Source organism: Etheostoma cragini, chromosome 14 (assembly GCF_013103735.1).
Source record: "Etheostoma cragini isolate CJK2018 chromosome 14, CSU_Ecrag_1.0, whole genome shotgun sequence".
NCBI lineage: Eukaryota > Metazoa > Chordata > Actinopteri > Perciformes > Percidae > Etheostoma > Etheostoma cragini.
Window position 1 is genome coordinate 13,885,078 of NC_048420.1, and position 24,557 is coordinate 13,909,634.

A 24,557-nucleotide genomic window follows, 5' to 3' on the forward strand; every position below is an offset into this window, starting at 1 on the left:
TGTGTGTGTGTGTGTGTGTGTGTGTGTGTGTGTGTGTGTGTGAGCGCACCTGTGCTGCCAGCAGGAACCTGCCACAGCCGTGGTGCTTGATGACGTGTGTGTTGGTGACTTCCTAAGGTCGTGCTGTGAACCCCATGATAACTATTATCTTCTTAAAGTCAACTCACTTCAGTGACGGATATTAAAGTATTTGGTGGATTTCTTTGTTACTTTTACTAATTCATCTTCTTTCTGAGCTTAATTATTCTTGCACCATTCAAAGACAACTTTAACTCTGTCCCCATACAAAAGATCAAAAGTTAATCTTTCAACTCATAACGTTTGTATTTCCCCCACTTTCTATAAATCACCTCTCAGTCAAGCTCACATGCAAATAAAGTATATGTTTTGCATTGGTGTCCCGTGGTGCATGGCATGTTCACTTGACGCAGTCTGGAGTCTAGTATATTGCTACTTACAATGCCACGATCTGTTCTTCCCTATTACTCTCTATTATGTTCTAATGATAGTTAGTTATGCCCAGTTCAAACTAAAAAGCATTTTATTTACTTTTGTGTTAGATTGGCAATTTTGAGATTAGACCATCTACTCTGATCCAAATACTGTATATACAATGGGGCTTGAAAGTTTGGGCACCCCAGGTTGATATAATTGTATTAATGTGCATAAGGAAGCCAAGAAAAGATGGAAAAATCTCCAAAAGTCATCAAATGACAGATTAGACATTTTGTATAATATGTCACAAAAAGTTCGATTTTATTTCCATCATTTACACTTTCAAAATAACAGAAAACAAAAAAATGGCGTCTGCAAAAGTTTGGGCACCCTGCAGAGTTAATACCTTGTACTGCCCCCTTTGGCAAGTATCACAGCTTGGAAACGCTTCTTGTAGCCAGACAAGAGGCTTTCAATTCTTGTTTGAGGTATCTTCGTTCATTCGTCCTTACAAAAGTCTTCCACTCCTTTGAGATTTCTGGGCTGTATGTCTCGCACTGATCTTTTAAGGTCTATCCATAGATTTTCAATTACGATTTTCAATTGAGGTCAGGAGATTGTGAAGGCCATGGCAAAACCTTCAGTTTACGCCTCTTGATGTTATCCACCGTGAATTTTGAGGTGTGTTTAGGATCATTATCCATTTGTAGAAGCCATCCTCTCTTTAACTTCACATTTTCCACAGATGCCATCAAATTAGTGTCCAAAATTTGCTGAAATTTTATTGAGCAACAATCTCTCGCCATAATTAAATGCATGACGGACAAGAAAAAGACAACCGGTTGACTCTTCTAACAGCACTCTGACTGGAAAGAAATTGGAACAAAAGTTTGTATCTAGGAGTTAAATAAGGTCTCATGCTGCACCTACAGCAGCAGCTTGTATCCCCTCGCTGTATTGCTCTACTGTGTGGCAGGAGAACATCCGTAATCCTGCCATTATACCTGTCTTCTCTGTCAGATTACGGCTGAAGAGCAGGCCTGTTTTAAATAAGAGCGGTCTACTATCCTAGCACACTTTATATCTAAAACATTTCACTAGCTATTTTTGATCAGACTTGTTGTATATTTTGTGTCTACTTTGTGAGGGTAGATTCGGTGCACATGATGGGCTGGAAAATATGTGTGTTTAAACAAAGAAGAGACAATTTACTTTGTGGAAAGGTAACATTGAGAGTGTGCACTGCATGTACAGCATGTGAGTGAAAGAGGGAGAAAATTATCAAAAGCAGTAGTTACTATGCATGCGTTGGCAGCCTATGCCTGTTGAGTGTTTGGAAAGTTGAAGAACGCAGTTTGTGTGTACGCATGTGTATCACTTTGAAGATGTTATTCTGTGTGTGTGTGTGTGTGTGTGTGTGTGTGTGTGCTCCCTGCAGGCCCCCTCCCAGCACATTCCCCTTATCACAGTTGTTGGGATCTTAGTGGGGCGATCAAAGATGGGCTCCCTGCGACTCCCACATCTCCAGGCCCTCTGCGCTAAAGCGGCTCCACTAAGTAATGCTGTGTTGTTCCCTCAGGTGACAGCTTGTGCTCTGATGTTTAGGTTGTGTTGCACTCCGTCAGTCTCACTGACAAATGTTGGCTACTCACACATGTGTGCATTCGGAGGTAAATACTGTACATACATGCACACACTGAAGAGTAACGGAGAAATTCCTTTCCCCGTCGCTCACTCAGTTTCTTCTTATTTTTGATGTATTTCACACCCTTTCTTTTCCATGCAGCAAACAGTGTGGAGTGTGTGTGTTTTGCTCTGTATTTGATTCCCCCCTTCGCTCACATCTCTGTCACGTGTCATGGTGGTGTTGTTATGGTATGTGTTGCCCTGGAGAATACTAATGATGAGGGATGAGGATAGGAAAGGACGAGAGCAGATACAAATAAAAGAGGAGTGTACGGAAAGAAAAGGAGAGAAGAATACAGTATGTGATCTTAGGAGAGTTTGAACAGTATGGTCAAAGGGAGAGAAGAAGAATTAAAATGAGATAAGAAGGATGTTGGATTTGATTTAAACCTTGCTTAGTCTACACTCAAATTATCTGGTTTAAGGGTGCAGCAGGTGAAAAATCCAACACCAAAGAAAGAAATGCGTTACTATTTATAGCTTACTCTCAATACTGAAATCTAAAAGCATGTTGTAACTTTGCAAACACATCCTTGATAGATTGTTCACTTTGTAAATTCCTGTGTTATGTGACGTGATCACATTACGGCATTTAACAGCTTTTGTTATTTCATTAGAAGTTTAATGAATCAGGAGATGCTCAATTAAATCCTCCACCCATGGTAGTTTATATCCTTGACGTTCCACTTCCGGGATTACTTCGTTGCCGCTGGAAAATCTGCTGTACTTTCACTCAAGTAGGCCGGACATCCATTGCCTTTGTGTTGGTTTATGAGCACTATGGTTAACCTTTTCTCAGATCTCTGCAGGGTAAATCCAGACAGCTAGCTAGACTATCTGTCCAATCTGAGTTTTCTGTTGCATGACGAAAACAACTTTCAAACGTACACATGTTCCACCAAAACAAGTTCCTTCCAAGCCTATTTTGCAGCGGCACCGCAGCTCTGCTCCGGCATAGACGATTATGATTGGTTTAAAGAAATGCCGATAAACCAGAGCAATTTTTCTTCCCATCCCAGAATGCCAGACTACACCTGTATTAAGGCCTGCTAGAGGGGAGTCAAAGAGTCAACAAATTCTTTCAACTCTGCAGTGTTTTTCCTAGACAGCAGGTTCCCGATGGGGTCTCAGTACTGCGTGCATGCTGACAAACAGGAGGGCTTTTAATCTTCATTTATCTTTTGTACAGTACATCAGTCTGTCTTATCTAAGTTGTGTACAGAGTGTTGTTGTCTATCACTACTATCTATCCTAAATAGGTTGTGCGTGTGTGTAAGCATGTTGTATAAATGGTGGTGGAGACATGTCTGTGTTTATCAGCAGGGAAAAAGATGATCATCAGTTACACAGAAGAACATTTAGGTAGCTTTAAAGAAAGCTGAACTTTGACCTGGGGTGATAGCGTGGAGGGTTAGCGAGTGAGTTGCATAACAATGAGGTAGTTCCTGATTCTCTCTGTGTCTCATTGTAGGTGATGGTCTTCTTCTTTTTTCTCTCTCTCTCTCTCTCTCTCTCCTTCTCTCTCTCTCTCTCTCTCCTTCTCACTGCTTTTTCCATTTTTTGCTATTTCAATTTATTGAGCTTTACTCGCATTGTTTACAAACAGTATTGCCGAAACAGTTGCATGTAATAAATTTAGATAATAATTAAGCCTGATTTGTGTTTGAATGTGTGTAGGCAACAAAACATGAAATAGTTAAAAGAGGAAATACATATGCAGATGTGAGGAATCCATGCAATTGTGCATATTGCTAATATACAGTATGTCATAATCGGTTACATTTTGTAATGTTAAGGTAAGTCAGTTGAGTGGATGTTTATTCAAACTCTTTTAAAGTATTGTTTTTACAGCTGATCCATGACACATTGTTTCCAGACACTCATTATAAATGAATATGTATGAATATGCGTCCATTCCTGGCTTATTTCTGTAAATTGGTCCTATGTAATCTAATTCATTATGAGTATTTTTCTTGTCTTATACAAGTATCAATCAGCATTTTATACAAACAGCACTGTAGTTATCTGAAAGAGGTCTTATGTAGGTCTCTGATCATTTGTGTCATAATTATACCCACTTCGCATACATGAAGGGATGTAGGCAAATGCAAACAGGGTTGTGTTGGTTAACCAGCCTATTGTTGGCCAGTTTGTTGCTGGTCTTGTTGTGTACAGCCATTGAACCCAGAGCCTGCAGTGCTATCCAAGAACTTTGCAACGCTGCACTTTCCTCAGTGCTTGGAAGCCAACACTTAGAACGCATTTTAAAACAGAAAAACAGCTTGTTTGTTGCAGTGTATCTTCTGCAAAATAGCCAAGTAAAAATCCGTTTCAGTGGAATTTCCCTTCTGAGGACAGTTGCCTTCTGGTGCATTTGGTTCATTTCTATTTATTCCTTTTAGTCAAGCGTTTACACATTTTTTCATCTACATACAACATTAGTTAAAATAAAGAACAAAGGCAGCATACGGAAGGACATGCATATGAAGCCCACAAGGGAGCTTAGAGTGCCCCCCTAGCCCCCTGGGAAAGATTTTAATTAATTTAATCTCATAAATAGAGGGAAAAAACAAACAACGTGTGAAAACAAAAGCTGATGTGACTTGTAATGTGACATGGTTGTATAGGTAATCTTTACAAAAAAACATATAAAAACAAAGAACAATATAATGAGCTCTTCCTAGAGAGACACGTTTCTTGAATTCTTCCATTTCGAGTAGATATGTGGACAGACACACACCCACACACACACACCTATGGCTCTGTTTACAGTTGTGCTTGCTGTATCTCTGTGTGTGCTTGTGATGTGTGGGTGGGTGTGTGCATGTGTGTCCAACCCTTTGTGTGACAGAGGGAATGCAGGCAGGGGACCAATAGAAAGGCAGACTGAAAGGGGCAAGGACTGGTTTTATTGGTGCATGTGGACACACACACAAACACTCACACACACACACAGAGACTGCCAGTATTATTAAGTGTGTTGTGTGACAGACAGGGAACTGAATCCTAGGCTGCTGCTGAGTAGGAGGAAAAACATTAAGTTTTGTGTTGGTGTGTGTTTGTACAAACATGTGTGCACACATATTTTCGGATCACTTTTTTCCAAGAAACACATTGACAAGGTCAGTCTAAGTGAAAGCTCTGTCCTCGTATTTCTTTCAACCCTGAATTTGAAAGATTGAGGCAATTTATTAGAGCATTTTAACACATTGATACAACTCAAATACATTGTAAAAAGAGGGATGATAAGTCATGATTGGTGGTTGTGATTTTTGGTGTTTGTGGTTTTTGTGGAGCAGGTAATTGACTTCCTCAATTATTCTTGTCCAAGAAGTATGTACTTGATGTACAATGGGCATTTCCATGGTCAGTGTTGTGCCAAATTGGGCCTTTTTCTGTTTTCTAGCATTGTACACATTTGTAAATGTTTTAATGTTTTGCTCTTATGTTCAACTGTTGGTTGTTTGCACTCAGAGTTATGCTTATCAAGTGATTGACGAACGTATCATACTGTTCACACACAAAGTTCACAGCCTGTATTTTCATGATCTATGTTGCAAACAACAGTTTCACAGTTGTGTCTGGTGTCTTTACTATGCTAATTAAGTTGTTAATCTACAGTTATAGTACAAGCTGTGTAATATCTGCATACAAGGTGTTATACAGGTTTCCCGTGCCTGCAAGCCTGTGTGCATGTATCGTATGTTTATTGAGTTTGTCTCGACTAAGTGCAAACAAGAAAAAATGTGTTTTTGTGTCAGCATTTATCCCCAGGGCCGTTTTGGCACATGATCACTTGACCTGAATTTGTGTTGCCAAAGCAATGCCTTGTTTCAGGGTTCAACTTAATGCTCAGCTCCAGCCCTTGACCTTGGGACGTGTCCTTGTCACTATGGTAACCGCCTCCAGGGTTATTGTAAATGAGAAGAGTACATTGGATGGTTGCACAATACATTTTTCTCTGTGCTTGTTTATCAAACTAGGCACTTTACTACTAATACCTTGAACTAATGAATTTATAATGATGTTAATCTCTATCAGTTGCTAGGATTGAGCTTTATAAAACTTTGAAACATACAGTGAGTATTAAGTGTAGTGCTGTCAGTTAAACACGTTATTAACAGTGTTGACACAAACCCATTTTAATGTTCTTTTTGGCTTAGCAAACTTTGTAGTTCACATGCTGTCGCAACAACTAGTAACGTTAGAGAAACTACAACATCACACTGGATCTAGCTAGACCGGACACAAAAGAACAGGCACGCCGCACACAGTTGTTTGGGCTTGCGAACCGGCCAAGAGTAGTAACGTTACGCTTTGAGGTGATGGTTAGCGCGAGACCAAATGGTTCCATTGACAAGACCAAAGTGATCTGTGTGTTTTGTCAGTTGAGCTATCATCGCAACACGTCCAGTCTAAAATACCACTTGATGGCCAAGCACACAGCTGATGCCAGTTCTCCGACCCCTCGTCAAAGTATTTTTTTAAATTTTTTTATTGATGGACAGTGTGACATTGTGTGAGAGATTATTTGCTCCAAGTGATAATGTTACGTGTGAAAAGGAACACTACAGTAGGCCATATGCCAATGTTGTTTCAATAATAAAACATTTGCACAAAGCAAGCCGATCCACTTTTCCATGTCCATTGAAAAGTCGAGAGCATTATTGAAAAGAATAATAATGAGAAAAAATAAGGGGGCAAAAAGAAATCAAGGGACATTCAGAAAAGATACAAATGTGCGATTAATTGACAGCACTAATTTAGTCCCATATTTTGTGAGTGTTTATCAGTGCTTTTAATGGGAAAAATACCAGTCCCCATTTGTAGCAACAAATTAAATTCCATTTTAACTACAGCTCTGTCATTTCATATGACCCCAACGAAGGGAAAACCAACAAACAAGCTACAGTTTGTATCCAGAGAAATACAAGTTTAATTACCAGCTTTCCATTTCGTCATACCAGCTCTTAGATTACGGGAGGCATTTGGTCAAAGTGAAACATTGTCCTCACCCGAATGTGAGCCAAGTTCATGAAAGAGAAATGAAGGCCTCCAAATAACTATGTTTTTAGTTTTTCTAAAAAGGAAGACACACGCCTCGAACCAGTGTCTCATGTGGGGAAACAAAGCGTGGTTGCCATGCCAATGGGGCGTCAGTGTATAAATAGAAAGAGAGAGAGAGAGAGAGAGACAAAATCATGAGCACAGACTTTGGAACATTGGGCTCTGTCTATCATGTCTGGGGAACTTTGTCAAGTAAGACTGCAGTGGCAGTTAATATGCATCCAAAGTCAACAAGTTGCCTTCATTAATATTTACACACATCTATCATCACCAGTGAAGATGACTGTGTTCATAGTAACAAAATACATGTTGCTTTTATGTTTTGTCAGGGTTGAAAGATGTCTTGCTGATTTTGGAAAGCTGACATAAAGATGAATACATTCTGGATCCTAGTACTTAAGTGAGCCAGTTGTCATTTGTCAGTCCCTTCTTCTCAGAATAGTCATTATGAATTTACTTTTCTTCACAAGCGACTGTTCTGCACAACTGCCATTAAGCGTACAAGCAAATTGTTTTGTGAGAAATAACATTTGGCTGAAGGTTAAGCTGATGACTGTAATTGCATAGCAGGGGATTATGCAGTGATATTTGAGCTAGAACGAGCAATACCCCTAACAAGAAAAAATAATGCAATAGAGAAAGAAATCCTTTGAAAATGGTGTTAAGGTCTCTCTGTGTTTCATTATAGGTAATGGTGACATCACATGCAGACAGACAGACGTTGACGGGCAGCACAGGCATCCAATACGTTTCCCTCGCATTGGCGGAGAGATCCAGACTTTACACCAGGAAGTTGTCAGCTCTCTACTGAGCACCACGCTCCACCTAGTCCGCCCCAGTAGCTCTGCCTCCTCTGCTCAGGTAGGACAGAGTCAGGTTGTTATCTCTATAATGTGTTTGGTTCAGTTCAAATAAACCTGCCTGTTTGGTTAGGTTTGTTTAGACTGGTGTGAAAGCTCTCAATCAAACTCTGCTTTCGCATCACAAACAGGCTGCACCAAAGTGGAGCATTGGTGGAGTTTTGTGATCAAAGATCTGTGATTTTAGCAAGAAATCAAAAGCTAAACTCACATTAAATCCATCTGCTGGATCCATCTCTTAAATCGATTGTATAAGCCTGCATAAGAGATGTAAATATTTATGCATGGTCATTTGGTAACCATGGTAACTTGGATATTCCCTGGCTCAGAATGGGCCTTTGTTGGCGACTCTGTGTACAGTAAAGGCAAAGAGTCTGTGTTAACTAGAAATCTATACATTTACCTGTTATTTTTTACAACAAAAATGTATACTATCTTTGAGTATATAAAACCCCAATTAGCAAAATTGGTTAAAAAAAATAACCTTAATATTTAAATAAATCACCGGGAGTGTCCAACATGGGGAGTCTCTGGAGCTACAGCTTGGATTAGCCCTCATATTCAAATTTATGTTCGGCTTGTTTGGTAACTTGCTCTTAAACACGTTTGGAGAGGATTTTAATTGCTATTTTTATTCTCAATTGTTAACATTTAGGTGCTGGTGATTTCTTTTCTTTTTTGGGGGCTGGCTAAAACTCTTTAGGGGGCGCCAAAAACTCTATGCAGAAAAAAAACTGTTTTTAAGCCTGCTTTTTAAATGTTCGTCATTATTCATTACATATGAGCTCTTTTTGCATGGGCTTTTTTATGTGACAACAGATTAGACAACTACATGAGACAATCATGCTGTCAGTCACCAAATGACATTTTCCCATCTGATTCCATGTAACCCAGATGATGCAGGATGCAGTCACCAAACCTGCCCTAAGAATTAGTTACTCGTCAGTCCATAGAGTTTATGCTTAAGCCTCTTTGTTCATTTGTAGAAAGACAGTGTGAACACATAAAGGACCAGAACTAAAACCAATGGTGTATCTTTTTGCCTGTCTGAGCTCCTATCCTTTTTCCCTTTTATTCTTCCATTCATGTACTTTGTCTTTTGATTGTGTTCTTTGCTTTCTTGACCCACCCGCTGATGTCTTCTAACTATTCCTCCAAACTCCCTCCACTCTCTTAGTCTCTATCCATTCACTCAACTGAGCTGTCTCCCTCCCTCCACATTTCGTTTTTCTGTATCCTCATTCTCCACTGTATCTATTCATTCTCATTCGTCAGTCTTTTATCGTTCTTTCGCCAGCTGTGTGTAGCAGCTCCATACTCTCCTATGAGGGAGAATAGAATGAATAGAAGGGCTTACTGAGAACAGTGAGAAAGCCAATCCCTGCCTTTCGTCTCATTGAACACGTGTCTTACTCCTCTCGTGTTCTCTTGTCTCCTCTCTTCTTCTATCCTAAGACTCTGCTGTGACCAATCATGTCTCCTCTGCCTTCTGCTGCTCGCATATTCAGTGTTTCAGATGTCTTTTTGAAAACATTTTTATGGAAGGTGTATTTCAACACCCAACATGAGGGAAAGAGATTACAGAAAAACACAACCAAAGTACCGGCTGGATTTATGTACCAGTTTCAATTAAACTACAGATATGAAGAAATTTAATTTGTTCAAAAACATCACTAAACCCAAAGAGAAGTGTCTTCTGAGTCTCATTCCTGCCGCAGCATACCCACTAAACAGTTTTTTATTATTCCCCTTCAGCATTATACGGTTATACTTGACTCAAGTCTGCTGTGAGGTACTTCATCGGCTTGGGGACTTGTCTTCATAATTATACAAATATGTTTTGAAGTACAGACTAATTAGTTTATTAAATCAACTTTGTAACAATTACGATAGGAGTAGCGAGGAGGGGTTTAACATACAAATAGAGCTTCTCTGTAAAAGTATGTAGCTGTTATATAGATTTTGATGAGAAGTGAAGTACATTTTTTTCGATTCAACCTCTCCCTGTACGTCTTTCTCTTCCTCTCTGCTCTCTACTCTCTGTCCTCCTTTCTTCACCCATCATTCTCGCTAAATGGAAATTACCCGTTAACACTCCCCGCTTCTTTCTGCCTCCCCTCTCTTTTGTAAAGTCGCTGTTGACAGTTGCCTTTCTTTGAGCAGAAAGCCTCAGAAATGAGCAGATGGAGGGCTGACAGTCTCGAAGCTCAAACAATGACGCTTGGTGGAAAGTCGTGGTGATCAACACATGTCAGAAAATGACTGTTAATGGGGGAACCATATGCAGACTGTCAGTCATCTATATAGTGGAAGAATCCATTTTTGTTTAGCTGCCTGATGAAGATCCAATCAGGATTGACAATAGCATTAAGATGGTTGGCATGTCCATTATGTTGTTTCCTGCATGTTCAACTGGGCAATACGATGATGTTACTATTTATGGTCATATAAGTCATATATAATGCACTGCTTCTTTTCTGCGTTAAGATGGTGCTAATGTGGCTTTCGGTTTGCTTTTTTTTGCTAAAGCTCGATCACTATTACATGAGTCCATGTTAAATCCACTCTGGGAAAGAATACATTACATTTTTTTGCCAGATCTGAGCTATTTAACTTTTAATTGTTCTGCTAAAAAAAAAAAAACTACGGGGAAAAAGACAATTTGACTTTTGTGCGTAGGGCAGGGTGGCCCACTGGCCTGATTTGACTCATGACACTTGGCAGAACAGTGCAGCATGGGCCAAGGAAGAAGCCATTACATCTTGTAGAGGAACCGAATCTCAAATTATTTTGTAACTTCATTAACACTGATATAGGGCGTATGTGCTGCATTCATTTGGCATTGGAATAATCGAAAAAAAGGAGTTCCACACTAGGAAAATTCACACTGCATTAATATTGGAGCGAGCGTGCCTTTGTCGGAGGTTGTGCCTTTCTTGTTTACTACTTTGTCCTGTCAACTCTACTGTGCAGGATTCACAGATATCCGGAACAGAACCTGCAGCCTTCTGTCTGCTGTTACTAGACTGAAAGTGTTGTTTGCAAAATAGGCTTGGCTTTAATTTCACTATTGCAGAACTAAGCGGTGATATTTTAGATGCCAAGAGAGAGTAAACCTATTTATGTCTTGCTGGTGAAATCTGACCGCTTTATTTGAATTCAATCAAGTTTCGGAGATTTATTTTTTTCAATTTTAAACTGAACTCCCACCCGCTTTCTTAAAGTAAGACTCAATGCGGACTGCAGCAACGGCTCACAGTAATCTCAAACATGTTAAATAACCAATTAACCCAGCAATGGAATCTAGAGTAAAACTACACAGGAGCCTTTAGATGTGTAACAAAGCCAGTGTCCTGGGACATGCTCAATATAAGTAAACTGAGTCTGTCCCTGTTGTTTAACATTAGACTTAACTATCTTGCTTGCTAACACCAGACATTTAATGTAGATACAGTAACCTGTTAAATGATTGCATTGATACCATTTCAATGTCAGACATTCAGGAAATGCATTTAAACTTCACATACAATAAGAGTCCCATAATTGCTCCCTTACAGGGTTAGCAACCTGAGTAAAAGGACGGGTCCCTGTGTGTGTGTGTGTGTGTGTGTGTGTGTGTGTGTGTGTGTGTGTGTGTGTGTGTGTGTGTGTGTGTGTGTGTGTGTGTGTGTGTGTGTGTGTGTGTGTGTGTGTGTGTGTGTGTGTGTGTGTGTGTGTGTGTGTGTGTGTGTGTGTGTGTGTGTGTGTGTGTGTGTGTGAGTGTGTGAGAGCATGGATTTCCCCTTCTCTGTTTTCTTGTAATAGCTGTCCTCTGCTTCATTTGATCTGGGCCCCTGCTCTCATAGTAGGATTGAATTGAGTTTGGCGAGCAAGGGAAACACACACACATACACATATATACACATAACTCAGACAACTTGCTATAGCAGCTGCCCCAAAACGAAGGAGGGGGAAAGATACAGAGTGGGAAGGGAAGAAGGTAGACAGCTGGAAAGTAAGATGCATGAATATAGGGGAGGTGTTAAGAAAAGAAAGAAAGAAAGAAAGAGACAGTTAATAAGAACAAGGCTAGATTATTGGAATGAAGAGATCCCCCCCCCCTCCTGAGTCTCTCAATCAGTCTCACTTTTGTCTCTGCGTCTATACTCGTCCACTGCCACCCCTCTCCACAAAAACACTCTCCGAAATGCACACATACTGTGGCTGCCTCTGCACACTAAGCAATTAGTTAATTACCGGTGTCGCAGAGTTCATCCAGACTGCTGTTTATTTCTGAATTATTAAGAGGAGAAGGGAGAGGTGGAGGATTGAATGAAAGGATTTAATGGAAAAGCAGACGTTTGACGGCCTATTGTGCATGTACTAGAAACTCTTGACAAGTTGTTTGACCAAGACTTATTTGAAGGTTTCAACCACGGCCATTCTGTTAGATTGGAAAAATCTCTCAAAAACATATTATGTCTCCTTTGTAAAGACATTTGTCACAAACTTGTATGAGTTTGAAAAGGCAGTGTAGTAGACTATAGTTGTAGACTATAGTGAAAATAGAAAGTCTTTTAGAAGATTCAAGTGGGACTTTATGTAACTGACAAAGGGATAGAAAGGGCAAAAGAGATCTACACACTCAATTACATTTGATTTTTTTAGGTGACAAAACTATCACGATGCTTGTCTTGTTGTGCATGTGCATACTATTTTTATTGTTATGGAAGCATAGCATACATTTATTTACATTGGATTCAATTAAAAATTTATTTTACAAATTACACTAACAGTAAAAGCACTTATGATCCAAGCAACCTCATATGTGGTCCAGACACAAACCTTGGGTCTGGACCTGCAGCATAAACCTTTTTGCCATGTTGCAATGCTCCGCAACACAACAGCACAAAACATCTTCTGTCTTTCTCCACCACCCGACAACGCAGTTATGTCATAGTATTGATAAAAACAGCATTCTTTTTGCACGGTGGATTAAATCATTAAAGGGAAATGCTCTCTCTGTTCTGAGAAACACAAAATCCAAATCTATATACTGTAAGTAGAATAACTCTTTTACACTAAACGTCAGCGGCAGCTCCTTCATGTTTCATACAGCCACCGTGTGTTTACAAAGGAAGTTAAAGTCAGACTTAATGATCATACAGGAGGTCTAATGGCTTCCCCCATAGGAGCTAATCAGTGTGTGCATGTATGCTTGGCTCTACTTGTTTCATTACGTCCCGATAAACAACAGTGTGTGTGTGTATTGTGTTTTTTTTGTTGCTTTGCAAGTGTGTATTTGTGATTCCGCAAATGCCGAACTGTATGTTTGTTGTGTTACAGTAATACAGCACATACACCGTCAATTATCATGTGTGCATCTGTGATTGTGTATACCGTAGTGAGTAAGTAGTGTGGGCGTCTGTTTGTTAGAGACCCAGCCTTCAGTAGTTTGTGTACCACAACACGCTGAATGCAGATGTAAGGGAAATGTGAAATGTCATGTGGAGCTGTGGGGTATTGACTGGAATTTGGCCAGCAGCATGGAAAAACATGTTGCCGTAGGTCATTGCTAATGAGCCATACATGTGCTGGAACATTCTGTGTGTCTGGGAACATAAGTGTGTTTGCGTTTGTTAGTGTGTATTTGTGTGTGTTTGTGTGTGTGTGTGTGTGTGTGTGTGTGTGTGTGTTTGTGGGAATGGGGGTGGATACTTGTGTCTGCATTTTTGTGGTGTGTACAGAATTGTTGTGAGAGTGACCTAATGGATCCAAGCATTGACTCTTAAATTCCTATTCAAGAGCTAGATAAATTGTATGTTTTGGGAGTGTTTGTGTGTGTGTAATTCTCTGTGGGTGCCATTATTTACGGAAGCGTGCTTGTCTGCTTTTGCCATGATAAATCCACTGTCCTTCCTAACTCCGACCCACTTTTGTTGCTCCTTTCTTTGTTTGCTCTTGATTCCCTTCTGCTTTATAGCATTAAGCGATGAGTAATGATGACTGACATCATCTCTGGCTAGGCTAGCGCCAACTAATTGGACAGGACGATCTGATTGCATTAGATGTTATTCCTTCAGGGTATTCCCTGTCTTCCGCCCCTGCTTTGAAATATATCCGTCATTGTTTGTATGGAGCAACTTATTGCTTTGTGCGCCATTTGTTTGGGTTGTAATGTATTCACAATAGGAATATATCAGTTGGTTGTAAGCAAGTTGTGGATTTAGCACTTTTGATGTATAATGTATCGCTTGTGCGTTTTAATGTGAAAAGTGACTAATGTTAAAAACTGTGATCGCTGTTGAGCCTTGACTGTTGTTAATTGCTATCATCTAAAATGCACATCTCAGGAAACCTCAAGGATATTACAAACGCGCTACGGGGACACTAATACACCACTGCAATGGCTTTGTTTATTGTGCGGACTCTTTGGGCGCTCGTCTGAGAAAGCAATAAGGTTGAAAAATGAAGTTGCGCTTTAGATTTACCAACATGTAAATGTGAGTTTTTTTCCTGCACTCATTGTTCTTCTTTCTCTCTCTCTCTCTCTCTCTCTCTCTCTCTCTCTCTCTCTTTCTGTCTCCTCGGCCCTCTTCCTTTCATAGCAGCTGCTGTCAAAGCCACCTTTCCATAGTGAAGTAAAATGATTATAGTAATGGATGCTCCCCACTCCAACCTTTCTCTTTCTCTCCTTCACAGTCATTACTCTGTACATTCTGTTCTGTACATTTGCGTGGCCCTGGGGATGCCCTCACTCTCCGCGGCTTAATATAATCACACCTCCAGTATAAGTGCACTGAGAGAGACAACCCAGAAGAGAAAGTAGGGGAGATCTGAAGGGGACTGGTGGGTGGCAACTGGTGGGAGTGATCACATTCGAGGATGATAATTACCTGCAGACAGCACCGAGAAGCCATGCAAATGAGATAATTTACAGGTTTGCTTGTCAGTCAAGGTACCTGTTATAGTTCCTTGGCATGAATATCAGCTATATCTGACGCCATTTTACTAGAAGTTTGATTATGATATTTTTTAAGGCTAGTATGCATGGAACGTGTGTGAATACATGACACACCGTTACAGTATTGTTTGGCTGAAATGGTTATATGAAATGCCCTTGAAAAAGTGTTTTGTTTTGGACTTAGAAATGTATTTATTTATTTTGTATCAATAAGATAACATTTCTAGAAGGTTTTATTTTATTTAAAATATGCAATGATAAAATGAAGAAAGAGAAACAACACGTCACCTCAAAAGCAACAAAGAGAAGTGGTACGTATCATCAGATGTTCTAAAATAGTCAGGAGTCCATGATGACAAACAGGTTTCCTCCAGGAGCAGTAGAGCTCTGTTCAGCAACTTTAAGTGAGATGAATGGGGATGGCCTTTGTGGGGCCTGGGAAGTTCTAATGCTTTGACCTATGACAAGCTTATTGCTTTTAGAACTAGGCTGTATGATAAAGTGCCATCTTAATAAATTGTTCCAGTCCTATAAATAGTTTTATAATTTCTCCTGTAAATAAAATGTCTGTTGGACTAAAATCCTCAGACCTTTCATGAATGCATTCATACAACACGGCTCCTATCAGCAGCACTAGTTCAGTGCTGTGTGTGTTGCCACACTCTGATGGGACTTCATACAGTATTGTGATAGCCTTAGATAGGGAACGTGCTGTACACATCAAAGAGCAGTACAATGGCGTGTCTATAACTGGAGGCTGTGTTGACTGGTGGGTGAGATGTTCCATTAACATACGCAGCGTCCTCGCTATTTGTAGGATAGATTTGCCTTAATGTCACATTCATGAAGAACAAAGAGTTTGCAACCATAAAAAATAATAAAAGGACAGTGAATCAAAAGCATGTCTAAATCAGAATGCCATGAAAATGAAGATGGGTCGTCACTGTTACTGTGCAAAGTGAAACACCCTAATAATGACTGTGTCTGTTCTGCACATTCGTCTGAGAAGCCTTATATGTAAATGGATTTTGAAAGGTTGTCTTCCATAAAATAGGGAAGCATTAGTATAAATGATGATAGCAGAGCTCAGACTTGAACCATTAATTACACTTGTTAGTTATGTACGTGCTGCAGGAGGGAGGAACGCTTCTGGCTTGTTTGTGCAGAGATACCAAGCAGTTTTCTCACCACGCCTCGAGAATAACCTCTGAGCTGTGTGTGTTTGTGTGTGTGTGTTTGTGTGTATGTGTGTGTGTGTGTCCTCTGCTGTCCCGGTGACCTGCAGCAGCAGGCGTCTCGGTTATGTAATCCTTGCTGTCAAATGTATTCACACATACCTCCACGCATGCACGCACACATACGCATGTGCACACACACACACACACACACACACACACACACACACACACACACACACACACACACACACACACTCTCTCCTCCTCATGTATGTCTTTAATGATTTGCTCTCTCTTGCGCTCTCTCTTGTCTTTCCATCTGGTTTATTTATTTTATTATTTGAGCTGCAGCCCGATAACCTGAACTTTTTTCACATAGGACTAAACTTTTTCACCCACACATTGGTAAGATTTTGTTAGCGTTATCCTCAGCTGGTTGACATTTCAAGTAACTGCTTTCAGAGAACAGCGTTGGTTTCCCTCCCACTGTTGTATCTTTGTTTTATATTGGAGAGAAACTGCACAATTCCTGGAAAGTGTTTAGCACCAGACATCACACAAGAATGCTTGAAAGAAACCATCAGACATGGCCCTCTGATGTAACAGGAAGTCAAACAAACACACATGCAGAAGGACATATGCAGTCTGCCCAACTCTTAGGAAAATATCTGTCTGTTTCTACATTCAGGACTATTGACTTCTGTTTCTTCACACATACATGTACGCACATAGTCAACACTACAATATCAATAAAGTATCTGGTCAAATATATTGTGATATTTGATTTTCTCCTTAGCACCTTGCTAGAGCTGCACTTACACCCGTGCACACACAATCATACACTATATCCTTTTGCAAGCTCTTGCACAAAAAAACTCAGAGTTTACGAGTGATGATGATGTGTCATGTGTGGAGGACACGCAGATTCAGTTTTGGCACAGATTCTATTCTAAGTGAAGTTGGTGAATAATTGAAGCGCCTTTCCTCTTTCTCATTTTCCTCTCCATCTCCCTCTCTTCTCTCCCTCTTTAGATCTTAAAAAATAGTTTTCCTTCTCTCATTCCTCTTTTCTCACACCATCTCTTTCTTCCTCTATTTTTACTTTAATCATTCTACTTCATTAGATAAGCAGTTAGATTGATTTGTGAACAAGTAGTTTTGTGTGTGTGTGTGTGTGTGTGTGTGTGTGTGTGTGTGTGAGAGAGGGAGAGAGAGATTTGAGTGATGCTGGTTAATCCAGTTTTTGTCCTTGGGGAAAGAGTTGGCCCATATTACAGCCTGCTATTGCTGTGTCTAAAATCTCAGTCGTTATTTACTGTTGTGCGTCTATAAAAATAAAATAAAAACATGTTCACTTAAACAGTTGCCAACACTTTGTGAAATTGTTGAAATTTCAATCTCATCCATGTTGGCTTAATATCAGAGTGAAATCCATTCTTGACCTTGAAAACAGCAATTGACAACATAATTTCTCAATTCCCACGTGAGTTAACACTTCCCTTAATTCGAAAAAACTATAAAAAAAATGTTTTCTTTGTACACAGAAAGGACCATTTCTAAATATTTGGGGATCACAATTGATATAAAAAGAATTCACTAATTGCCAAACATTTTTAGACAACTGTGGCTTCTGAAACATAGTCCAAGCAGGTTCTGATTCAACCTTTGGTATTTTTCACCAAGCAGTATCTGATTTATGAACTAATATTTGTTTCTTTGACACACACCGTATCAAATGCAGACAGAGTGAGAAAGAGATGATGGTTAAACACACATGCAGTGTACCTCCCACCATCCTCCCAAAGAGTCTCAACACAGATCAGATTACTACACCATATACCACCCACTGGTAATGACTGATCCGCAGTCACAGACATGCAGGAACCAGTGGGAAAATACTTTTACACATATTCTTCCCTCCCCTCTGTCGTTTATCACCCAGGACTTATCGCCGACAGCGGCTGTGCTCTCTGCTGTCTCTCCCCGCCTGTCGCACAGACCTCTGGATGAACGTCCCGGATAGAAGATAGCTGTGAGATGGTGGGCTGGCCAGCAGTTGTGCTTTTGTTTGTATTGATTTAGTGTCATTTCAAATATTGGAGGGGGTGGATGTACATTGTGGCTCAGTGTTGGCAGTAAGACAGCCTGTTTTAGTGACAAGAGATTACGAATGGTGAACTAATAACCAGGGAATTCCTGCTGTGTTGTCAAATAGCAGCAGATTATTTTGCTTTTAAGAAAAAGATAGACATGACAGCCAGGTTAGATACAAAGGAGGAGTTTGCACTCACTTGATTATGTTTTGAAGATTAATTTCTTTCTCTCTAGTCATAAAATCCACACAAAACACATTTCAGTTTGTTACTCATAAAGATACACTTTTCCTTATCTTATATGATAGGAAACTCAATATCTGGATATCTGGAAATTATTGATGGCCATTTTTCCATTTTTCTTACACTTAATGGACCAAACATTTAATTGATTAATTGAAAAAGTAATCCTCCATACCACACCATAATGTAAAACACAAAAAATCTACCTTAAGAGGCCATGTACCGTAGATAATGTGTGTTATTAAAATAAAACAAAATCAAGACCATCAACATACATCTTAAGTACTGTATGTCTTTGCATTGCTGGTATGGAGGCATTTTTTCTTAGCTCTCTCCCCGCATGTCTCTTCTGCTTCCTCTGTCTTCTCTGCTCTTCAATATTGATATGAGCTGTCATTGGTCCAGTTATTTATGAGGCACCTCCCTGGTATTTTTCCATTGGCTCCGACTCTACATTAAAATTCAGCTTTTGTCAAATCTAATCCAGAGGAGCCTGATTTTTAAATTGTGTGACAAAACAGAATGTGCCCTGCATCAAATATGAACAATAAATGGTATATTTTTCAGCTTATTTACACACATAGATGTTTTACAGCCTTTCTACTTTCTCTTGTTTCTTCTCTCGCTCTTTCACTCCCTCCCTCCAAGAATTGCAGCCAAAGACTCTTTCCCATAACCCCTCCGGACCAGTGTGTGTATGTCTGTGTGTGTTTGTGCACAGAAGTCTTAAATGAGAGACAGATCAAAAAGCATGTAAGCCCTGTACACACACCCACATGTGTGCGTATGCAGTTACACACACACACACACACACAAACACACACACACGCACACACAAACATATACACACACACACACTCATTATACAGGCCCCAGGGACTTGTGTAGGGAAACATTCCTGTTTGGGGCTAAGGGGAAAGGGGAAGTAGTGCGGATAAAAATGACGTAACAACGGCGGTGGTCTTCCTGTGTGCTCTGCGAGGACTTGGGTGTTACCAAAAGTTTGTTTTTCCGAGGTCATTAACTGACCATGTGTACAGTTGCCATTAGCTCAGTGAATTCAGTATTCCTTGGACCTGTTTGCAAAAGCTTTTCTACAAACACGTTTTGCAAATAATTGCCTCTCGCAAATTACGAGCTATAAGCCTGGCCTGCCTGTTTTGAATAGGCTGAAAGACCTTGTTGTCCTCAGCTCGAGACGCTAATGCACATTACTGTCATTTCATTGATATAGTAATATATACAGTGGTCTTGTGACTTCTACTGTTTGTCTGAATATCAAAGCTCAGCACTTTCCGATTAGAGTATCAATCAAAATGTGACCATGGTGGAGAACCCTGTTTAACTGTTAGAAATGCCTTTTCTTTGTACTGTTGTCCGAGACTCTATTTTTTTCTTTTTATCTCTCAAGGTGTGTGTGTGTGTGTGTGTGTGTGTGTGTGTGTGTGTGTGTGTGTGTGTGTGTGTCTGTGTGTGTGTGTGTGTGTGTGTGTGTGTGTGTGTGTGTGTGTGTGTGTGTGTGTGTGTGTGTGCGCACCTGCGTGTAAAAACACCTTTTTTATGAAGTGATGGCATTAAAAAAAAAATTTTTAGGACCACATAACTTCACACTGAAGAAATGTACTTCTATTAAGTATTTAAGCCTACATATTTCACATTTCTCCTGCTTTTCAATATCATGGGTGGCTCCTGACAAGAACCCTGACCCTAACACCTGAGCCTTGAAATTCAGTATGTTTTTTGATCTAAGTTATTGCTTTCGAAACATCAAAAACATATTGTAATTAATTTTAATTATATTAAAATGCAATGTTTAATTGTGAAGCTGCTGCTTAGAGGGCCTGGAAATATGTAGCAAAATAACCCTTTTACAATATCTTTTTGTAGACATCTGAAACTGATTAATAAGATAAAATGAATGTCAATTATTAAGTGTTAACACTACATAGGAATAAAAGATATCAACCATGTAGTTGTATAAACCACAGGAACACCTCAGCCGTAAGAGTGTCAAATACAGTTTTAAACTCAGAACATAATTATCAGCAGTGAGTTAGGTGATGGTTGCAATAGAAATCTGGCATTCGTGACTACAGAAGGCAGGACGTGAGCTCCATTGACTTCCCTTGACGTGTTCTAAAAACAGAGGCAATGTAGCACCTCTCTTACTGTGTGGATCTAACACATTCACCTTGGAACACAAAAATACACAAACATGCAGACGTGCATGTACACACTTTTGCACATATGCTGTCCACATACAGTATGTGCTTTGTGCAAACAAAAAGAGACTTAATACTTAAATACTGTTGAAGAAATACTGGGCAAACTGTAGTATTACTTATCACTAAAAGCTTTGATATTTGAAAGGAGACAGTACCAGCTGACTCATTTAGAGGCATTTAGAGCTCTGCAAAAGCATCTTGCAGGTGCACAGAAAAACCAAATGCAATGCCTGTAGAGCATAATCAGGCAAAGACCCATTGTTCATTAAAATTAAAAAAAGAGCAATCGAATATTGGCTTTATCTTAAAAACAGTAAGTCCTATAATCTGAAAGCCCTGCAATGCCTAGAGTTGAGTGAAGAAAATAATGTACTCTCTTTGCTGGTCCATTTCCAGCCCTGTTCTGTCTCATGACCAGTCTGAGAAAAAATCAATTAGAGTTAACCAGATTATAACACTCCAGAAACAAAACTACCTCACCAATTGAAACACACAAACAAATGCACAAAGCAAAATGGAGTGCTGCCTGGCCCTGGAGAGACATGTGGCAGATTACCTGACCACAGTGACTGACATGAAACTAGTACAGAATCCAGTGAGTCCAACCTGGCCATTAAGACAGGTTGACAAAAACAAACCATGGCTCCCCAAAGAGGAGCGGCTCACCATGCACTTTCTAACAGAATGCACAAAACTCCAGACAGTCCAAAATAAATATTTCCCCAAATTTGAATACAAACATCCTAAATTTGACAACATAACCAACAAGACAAAATGCCAATCCCTGTGTGAGAGCACACAAAGAGCTGCAGTCTAGCAGATGAGAATGGTTTTACCTGCCACACTTTGAGGCTTAATGAGTGACCATTTTGCAACCTTGATTTGACACCGCCTACCAAGAGCCTGGGTCTGACCGAGGTTTCTGCCTAAAAGGAAGTTTTTCCTCGCCACTGTTGCACTGTTGCTTGCTCTGGAGGAAACTACTAGAACTGTTGGGTCCTTGTAAATTCTGGAGTGTGGTCTATCGGTATAGTGTCTTGAGATAACTCTTGTTATGAATTGATACTATAAATAAAATTGAATTGAATTGAATTTGCAGTGAGATATCTATCTATCTATATTTCATTCATTTTTGGTAAACTGATCAGTAGCAGCAGGGAGGGCAAAAAAAACAAGTCTGGGAATTAAAAAGTATCTCACAGTTAAAATACAGTGTAGTGGCCACGCTTGCTAGCAAAGATTTTTTAAATCTGATACATACAGTGAAAAAAAATAAGTAACACTGGTTACCTTAAATAGAATGGAAATCCATGCTTTCCTCTCCATAGCAACAGTTCAATGTTGAGCACTGACTTGGAGTTGATGGAGTGGATTTTCTCAGCACCTTATTTACTTTGTGTGTATTTTTGTGTGTGTGCGTGTGTGTAAGTGCACTGTATGTCTTCCTCTGAGTGTGTCTTCGTTTATTTGTGGACAAAGCTGTTTGTGTAGTTGAGTCCATCTCTGTGGAAACATTGGCTCCTGCTTAGCCAGATAACAAAGTCTTTGCTTTCTGTTGTCAGCTGTCAAATCCCCAGAGGCCACATCAGTCGTAATATACACAGCAAAACATGCAGTATATGCACAGTATACAGGATAGCACTCAATTACTTAATTACTTTCCTTTAATCTATCATGTACATGAACCCAGGAACCTAGTTACTGTACTGTACTACTACTACTACACACCCACACACACACACACACACACACACACACACACACACACACACACACACACACACACACACACACACAGTGTGTAGTGTCAGGCACGTCAGGGGTTGCATCTCTCCAGCTGGAGGGAGCCACCCACACACTGCCAGTTGTTATACAATATGTATTGTATAATAGCAGATAGCATCCCTGTGCATGGAGAAGCCACACACACACACACACACACACACACACACACACACACACACACACACACACACACACACACACAGTCATTCAGGCAGTGAACACAGATGTACACATGGTCCCCACAAATGTAGCTATACCTAGACCACACACACACACACACACACACACACACACAGTCATTCAGGCAGTGAGCACAGATGCACACATGCAGTCTCTGTACAGACACACACACAAACATAGAAACATGGTGGACTTTATTGTCCTCTTTTCACTTTTAACAGTATGCACCTTATTAGCCAACCAGCCAGTGATAGAGGTATTCATTCAGTAGGATATACCTCATGCTATGACATCATTTACGTATTCAGTAAACCTCCAGTCAGCCAGACAGCTGTTCAGTAAACAGCCAGCCAGCCAGCGAGATGGATAATTAATTTGCCTGTTTGCCAGTTATACAGTAAAGCTGTGCAGTGAGTCAGACAGCTGTTGAGTTAACAATGCCATCAGCCATTCACACAGCTGTGCAGCTAGCCAGCCAGCCGGTCAAACAGTCACTCACTTAGCTTTATGTGTAACACTAGTTTGTTTTAACCCACTATAGAAAAACAAGTGTAGCTTATTTCTTATTTGTTAGGAAGCATTAGGTTTGTATTGCAAAAGAGAAACTTGCTATTATATTCAGTCTTTATCTCATCACGTCAGAGCACAAACATGAAACCACAGCTGCAGTGTAGCAGGGATGCATTAATAAATGTATACAGGTTCAAAGTGTTGTGTGATTTTGTCAGTTCGTGTGACAACCGCACGCACAAATGTGTAACAAACGCAGTGTGGGCTCAGTGTCTGTTGCTTTCGTGCTGTTAATTTTGTCTGTTTTTCTGTCTGCCTTTGACTCAGCTTCGCACACTTGCTTCTCTGTTTTATCTCAGCTTTGTTTACTTTCTGTCTGTCTCCTCTTCTGTCTCTTTCACGTCTAATTGATTCCCTCTGATCTTTGCCACTGAATGTTTTGTCACTGTTTTGGCTTAACCTTCAGTTGTACTGTCTGTCTTTAGCCACTAGTAGGTCCTGTAGAATATAACCAGACCTGAGCCAGGTTTTAGTTTTTCTACGTATGTACAATGGATCTATAGTAATTAAAACACATTAACCATAGCTCTCTCTCTCTCTCTCTCTTTCTCTCTCTCCCTCCCTCTCTCTCCCTCTCTTCATCAAGCTAACGTTGTCTTACTTCTCTTTTAATTTCCACCTTCCCTCTATCTTTCTCCTCCCTTGTTCTCTCCTACCCTTCAGGCTTTGCTCTCTTGACAAGCATTAACAGGATTCATATTGAAAAGTTATTATAAAAGCACTTTGAGAGTCAACCAGTGTGCCTCTGCAGTCATATGACTTTATTACAACACATGTTTTATCTGTGTGTATACCATCTTGTGGCTTCACTGTGTGTGTCTTTGTGTGTGAGTGAGCCCAGAGTACCATGTGATGATACAATGAGACAGTGAGCACAGCAAACTGCGGAATCCCCTAAACACACAAACACACACGCACCCTCGTACTGAGGTTGTTGCACTAAGAGTAAATGGAAGATATAGAAAATTCCCTCCAGTCAAACACTGAGTTTTCTCTTCATTGGATTTACTGCGATACGTTGTTGTGGCTTCCCTCTGTGCTCTAGCCTTCAGCACGCACACACGCACGCACGCGCTCATGCACGCACTCACGCACGCGCAGTTTGGTAACTCTCACATTTACCCTTCACTTTATCTCTAGGTGTGTTTCTCCCCAGCACTATAAGTCTGAATGACAGCAGTGTCAGGCTGATGATCACACTGTTTATGCTCAACGAGTCCGTGTCTCTGTGTGCGTGGGGGAGATTTATGGCGTAGACCAGGATTACCTCACCTATTGAATGACAGACAGTG

The 24,557-nt window shown here is 40.2% G+C and overlaps 1 protein-coding gene across 3 annotated transcripts in view; it reads left to right on the top strand.

Annotated features, from left to right (window-relative positions):
- The window catches only part of atxn1a (ataxin 1a), a 78,828-nt gene that overhangs the window by 18,639 nt on the left and 35,632 nt on the right, over positions 1-24,557 (top strand). For 2 of the 3 annotated variants that reach the window (XR_004659463.1, XM_034892923.1), the window contains exon 2: positions 7,877-8,049. The exons of the other annotated variant lie outside the window; for it this stretch is intronic. The gene's annotated coding sequence lies outside the window, so the exon portion shown is untranslated. The remainder of the gene's footprint in view (positions 1-7,876; positions 8,050-24,557) is intronic. 3 annotated transcript variants of the gene reach the window in all.